Here is a 6,443-nt window from a genome sequence, read left to right as displayed (position 1 = left end):
GCATAAGGACTGCTCCTATTCCAAATCCACTAGTGTCAGTAACTACTAAGAAAAATGGTCTATTGAAGTTAGGTAATTGTAATACAGGAGCATAAGTTAAAGCATGTTTCATCAAATCAAAGGACTTTTGTTGATTGTCAAACCAATTATACACGATACCCTTCTTTAAGAGTTTTGTCAAAGGTAATACAAGTAATGAGAAATTCCTCATAAATTTTCTGTAAAAGCTAGCAAGACCTAGGAAATAACATAATTCGTGCACATTTTTAGGTATCGGCCAATTTAAAATTGCTTCTATTTTTTTAGGGTCGACTTTAATACCTTCTGATGAAATGATATGTCCTAAATATTCAATTTCTGTTTGGAAAAATTCACTCTTTTCTAGATTTTCATATAATTGATTGTCTTTTAATCATTTAAAAACTAAAGACAAATGTTCATAATGCTCATTCTCATTTTTACTGAAAACTAATATGTCATCGAAGAAAACAATGACACAATGCTGATGTTTCAAAAATATGTGATTCATCATACGACTGAATGTGGCTAGTGCATTAGTTAAATCGAAAGGCATAACCAGGAATTCATAGTGTCCAAATTGTGTTCTAAATGCAGTTTTGAATATATCATATTTGTCCAATCTTACTTGATGATATCCAGATTTAAGATCTATCTTACTGAATATGGCAGATCATTGTAGCTTGTCCATAAGATCATCTACCCTAGGAATCGGGTATATATTCTTAACAGTAATTTTATTTAGGGCACGATAATCAATGCACATGCGATAGGTATTATTTTTCTTCTTCACTAATAAGACAGGTGCACCAAATGGAGAACTACTAGGTCTAATTAATCCTCTGTTAAGCAAATCGTCTATTTGGTTTTGAATTTCTTTCTGTTCAATTTGGTTATGTCTATATGGTGCTTTACATGGTGGTTGTGTTCCAGGAATTAAATCTATCTTATGATCTTTAGGACGTACAGGTGGTAATCCAGGTGGTAAATCAGCAGCAAAACAATCTTGGAATTGGAAAAGAAATTGTGCATGCCTAGGATGCATCTGGTTTTCTTTAGCTTGAATTTCATTCACCCATATTAAATAGGATTTGCTACTTTTACGTAATGCATGTTTAGCCTGAGTATGAGGAAGAAATGGAAAATTATTGGAAGTGTGCATTCCATGCAGTGTGATTTGTTTTCCCTGAAAATAAATTTTTATTGAATGCATAGAATAATCTATATCAGGATTGTATTGATGACGCCAAGGCATTCCTAAGATAATGTCACTAGACTGCAAAGGTACAACTAAGAAATTTCTTCGTTTGGTATAATCACCAATTTTAATTTCTAAATTATGCACCTCTTGTGTTCCATTATATCTCGTACCTAGAAATGCAACCTTGATGCGATAGTGTGTAGAAACAATATGTAAATTCAATTCTTTGACCAATTTTGCAGAAATAAAGTCGTGTGTGCTCCCATCATCATGTAAAATAGTCTTTTCTTTACCATGCACAAAACATTTCATTGTTAATAAGGAATGGGGAGTTGGCATACCTGGCAAAGTATTAGAAGTAGTACTAATGTCGTCATCATCTTTCGTAAAATCCGGCATCTCTTCACGTTCTTCATCTTCTATTGCTCCCAGATAATTGATATGAACAGATGGCTTTTTGGATTGATAATTGGCTACTAGATATCCAGGTTGATAGCATTTGTAATAAACTATGGGTTTTGCTTTGGATACATTATTGGTAATGGCAGGAAGTTTAGGAATGTTGGGATTTGATTGAAGAGATGGATTAGGGTTTGGATTTGTGTTTGATGGCAAGGCAGGTGGTCGTGTCCAAGATTTACGGAATGAAGATGGAAGAAAACGACTTTGATTGAATCTTCGAAAATTTGAATTGAATTGTTTGGAACCAAAGTTATCATTAGTTGAAAATTGTTGTGGTCGCTTATCTCGTCCGTGAATTTTGTCTTTAGTGTCATGGGCTAAGAAAATTGCATCTTCAAGGGTTGTTGGCTTGAACATATTAACCTCCGCATAAAAATGTCCAAGTAGGCCAAACATAAACTTGCGTTTATGAGTTGCTTCAGGTACATCTTCGAGCATTCGTAGTTGCAATAGAGCATTCCAGAAGCGCTCAGTATATTGTGAAATAGATTCGCGATCCCTTTGTTGTAGAAGATCCCATTGTTTGATTGCTTTTTCATGGAATTGAGGTGGAAGAAAATTCTGCAAAAATTTCTTTTGGAAAGTCTCCCAGGTAGTGGGACAATCAACACTTTTGCGGACAACAGTCCACCATAAGGATGCTCAGTCAACTAAATGGTTAGTGACACATTTAATTTTGTCTTTCTCAGCATATGATTCTTCATGGAAATAATCATCAAATTGACTAATAAAAGCAAGTACAGTCTTTCCATCGCATGATCCATTGAAAGTACGGAATTTGAAGTTTCTTTTACTTATCTTTGTTTCTTTCCGAATACATTGGGCTTCAAGTGTTGCATCGATGATACGTTGTATAAGATCTTCAGGTTGCGATCCATCTTGGTCGGTGTAGATCGTTGCAGATTGGCCAATTTAAGCTTGCAAAGTTTGTCGTACTCTTCGTTCTTCTTGAAGCTGGATTATAATCAAATCCAATTTTTGCTCCATTGTTGGTTCGGGTAGATCACCTTCAGCCATAAAATCTTCCATAGTTTGATCAGTCATCCTGCAAAATTCCAAAAGACCTCACACACTCGAAACCTTGTTAGCAGCATGAGCGTAGCTCAAAGGTAGGTTTACAAGGCTTATATATATATATATTTAGTTTGGCTTTGTAGTATTTCTCCTTTACGATTGTGAAATTCGATGTCACAATTGTCTTCCAAGAAAATAATTTTGCGTATAGACTGCGTGTTGCCGATTGTTCGCTGTAATCTACTTCTATCAGTTCACAAGTGTGAACAGGGGCTTCCAAAGGGTAGTAAACATATTCGTGTGCTGCTGAATATGAACTGCCTCTATAGTAATTATTGAAGTTTGAAGTCTATGATCTTTAAGACCTTAGTGACTAAGAATCTTTAGTCTTTCAGACTAATCGTGGATTTAACAAGCTTATCTTGAAGCCTTATAAGCTTATCTTTAAAGCTTTAAAAGCTATGGTGAAAATTTCTTATCTGTTGAGAAGAAACCAACGACTTCATGAAGGATCTTCCTGCGTGGTCTCCGCCTGCAGAGGCTGGTCCCTCGCGATCTGAGTGTACAGCTTTGCCACGAGACTAAGTGTAGAGCTCGATCGTTCTAGGAGCTCCACCTTCGCGTGAGATGGTAAGCGATTGGAAGCTCTCGATCTCAGCTTCGCTCTGATACCATTAGTGTACAAATCGGACGCCGTATGTGCGCGTAGTGAGCGTCAAAAGGTCCTAAGAACAAAAAAAACTATACTTTTGCATAAAAAACAAGGAAGAAAGCTTGCACGACATGAAGCAAGAGACTAATTGGGTGCAATCTCCCCCCATGCCTTGTATGAGTGCTCCACAAAGCATGCATTTTATATATTATTCATCTTCAAGCTCAAAAAATAGCCCAATTTACAATTAGCACGCTTTAGCTTTTGTGTTTGCTTTTGTGCCACTAAAGAATTAAAGCTATTGGGCGCCCAAGAATTCAAGAGTTACCCAAATACAATGTCCAATACAAATATTTAAATCGTGCGCCCATGCACATACAAAAGTAATAAATAAATATCAAGCGCTTTAATAAATAAGCGCGTCAAAATATAGGCGTCATGTCTAAGATATGCGCCCATAAAAAATTGATAATAATTTGAATACACGCTATCCTCCAATGCTTCCCAATGCCACCGCTGCTTGCTCTACATATCAACTAAAGCATTCACAATTGTTAGAAAAATAATACAATTAAACCGACAAAAGTGAATACCTAGCAGTCTTCAGCTACAAAAATAAATTGGTTAGAACTCAATCCTAACCTTAACTTATTATGAGTGCGCACTCTAAACTCATAAATATTTATTAATTTAAATATGTATTTTGCAGAATCACCCGCTATGGAATCACCCACTTACACATTAAATTAACAAAACACCTGAAAAGGATAGGTATCCCCATCGACTTTTTGCACAAAGAATCCACCTTGTGTATGAGCCCCGGTAATAAAATTTTACGGAATCCACCGCAAAACCTCACGGAATCCATCATGGAATATGCCTCCTGGTATCACTCTCATACTCCCTCTCTCAATCACAAGCTCAAGCAAGCAAGAAGAAGAAGATGATGGTGATGATGAGAGCTACTTTTGGCCACACATAAGAATGAGCTTCTCATTCACTTTCAACTTTATATACAAAACCCTAAATTCCTTTTGGGCGGTCATCCCCTTATCCTCTTTTTTACATGGCCGGCCGTGGCCTATAGGCTCTTTTTTCCATTGTCCTCCTATCTTTCTAGCTTCCTTTCTACCGCCCATCTATCTTTACAAATTGCACGGGTGAGAGCCCGGCACTCTTAAAATAAATCATAGTGCGCCCTACGCCTTTTTTACAAAAGTATCGACTTACACTTTTTCTCATACACTTTTCTCCTTGATTTAGGACTTTTCTGCACTTCTTGTGTTTCCAAATTCTTATTGGCGCGCCTTCGTCTTCTATTTCACTTTTTCCTTGGCCTTGTCTTCTGCTTTAGATTTTTTAGCTTTTCTACCTTGTTCATTTGAGGGTTAACAATTATTATTGTATAATATGATGCGTGCAAACTCGTGTCGATCGGCTCTTTGGAATGCTTGTCATCATAACCTCTTTGATTCTCATGTTCTTTTTGGAGCATTGGGTCAAATGGAGAGTTTTCACGATGGAGCTCTATAATCCTTTAGATGGGTTGCCTGTCGAGGATGCAAAGCCCTGTCCTTGGATATGGATGTTTTGCTATAGCCATGTACTTTTGGATCAGTGGATTATATAGCATGTTGAAAGCGAACACATCTGCAATAGGAGATGTAGTCAAGTCAATTTTAGTAGATGGCCGTGAAAGTGATCCATCATTCCAAGAGACTAGAGGGTTGTTGAGAATAGACGGTCCAAGGTTCTGTTTGCAATTCCTCTTGTTGTTTTGGAGACCGAGATGGATGTATCAATGATGCTCAACAGTTAAAGTTGTAATGGCTTTGCATTGAGAATTCATTTTGTGTAGTCTAGTAATAGTGAGGTTATGTATTTGTTTCTGTCTTTGTTCGCAAGACATTGTTGGCATTTTGTTATCACCATGTTGACTCTATGTTGTTGGCATGCAAGGATGAGAATAGTGCTTGACAAAGCCGTTGTTACTTGTATTTCTTCTATAGATGGATTGTTCTTTTGCAAGATGATAGTATGATGTTGCATTGTGACTATACCACATGATGTGCACATTATTAGTCTTCCAATGATGCTTTCACATTATGTTGCCCGAGATGATTCGAATTTGTCTATATCGTACCAAGTTGTAGCAAAGGGTTTTAATGATGTTTTTCTACAAGCCATAGTTTTCATTTTTCTACAAGTCCTGAAGGGTGCCTTGTGACTTTGTTTTTGCATTACATCCATTGATGCTAATGAGAACAATATATTTTTATCATTTAACTACACTGCACTTGTTCATGAAAATAACATGCTATACTTCACAATTACATATTTTTTAAAAAATAAAAAGCTTAGTTTATCTCTTTTACATGTGAGAATGATGGTTTTTTCACTTAATAGTACTTCAAATAAATCAAATCAAATCAATAAATATTAAAATGAATAAACATTAACAATACTTCAAAAACTAAATGAAATGAATAAACATGTTATATAGCATACTGAAGAGATGGCACAGGTCTCTTCGTATTTAAATATTTATGGGGGAGGGTGCCATTTCCCCGTCCATTCAAAATATCACGTTTGTTGAAGATATACAATTTTGTTTTTTCATTACATTTGTAAGATCATAACATCTTTTTTTTTTCTATACATTCAAAATATTGTTTTATTTTCCTTTCATTTCATTACTAATTAACTATTAACTACTACAAATACTACTTAGTATAATTATTAATATTATTAATAAGTCTAACTATCTAATATTGCTAATAAAGTAATACTAATACTATATAAGTCCATACTAACTAATATATTTACTAACTATAATAATCTAATCTAATCGTTAAAAATAATGGTTTAAAATAAGATGACATCTAGTCTAATCATTTGAACTAGTCATTTAAATTGAGAAAAAAACTAATTATATGAAGGAAAGATAAAGACTAACAAATTTTGTTGACTAATCTTGGAGGCCTATTTTAAGCACCCCTGTGCTGACCCCTTATTGTCATGGATCAAAGCATACAAGCTTCCATTGGGCATATAATCAAAGATGAGGAGCTTCTCCTATTTGAGAAGTAGTAGGCT

Source organism: Lygodium microphyllum, chromosome 12, assembly GCF_053477565.2.
Source record: "Lygodium microphyllum isolate KBCC chromosome 12, Lygodium_microphyllum_v1.1.10, whole genome shotgun sequence".
Classification (NCBI taxonomy): domain Eukaryota; kingdom Viridiplantae; phylum Streptophyta; class Polypodiopsida; order Schizaeales; family Lygodiaceae; genus Lygodium; species Lygodium microphyllum.
Note: the sequence above shows the minus strand (reverse complement) of the source record.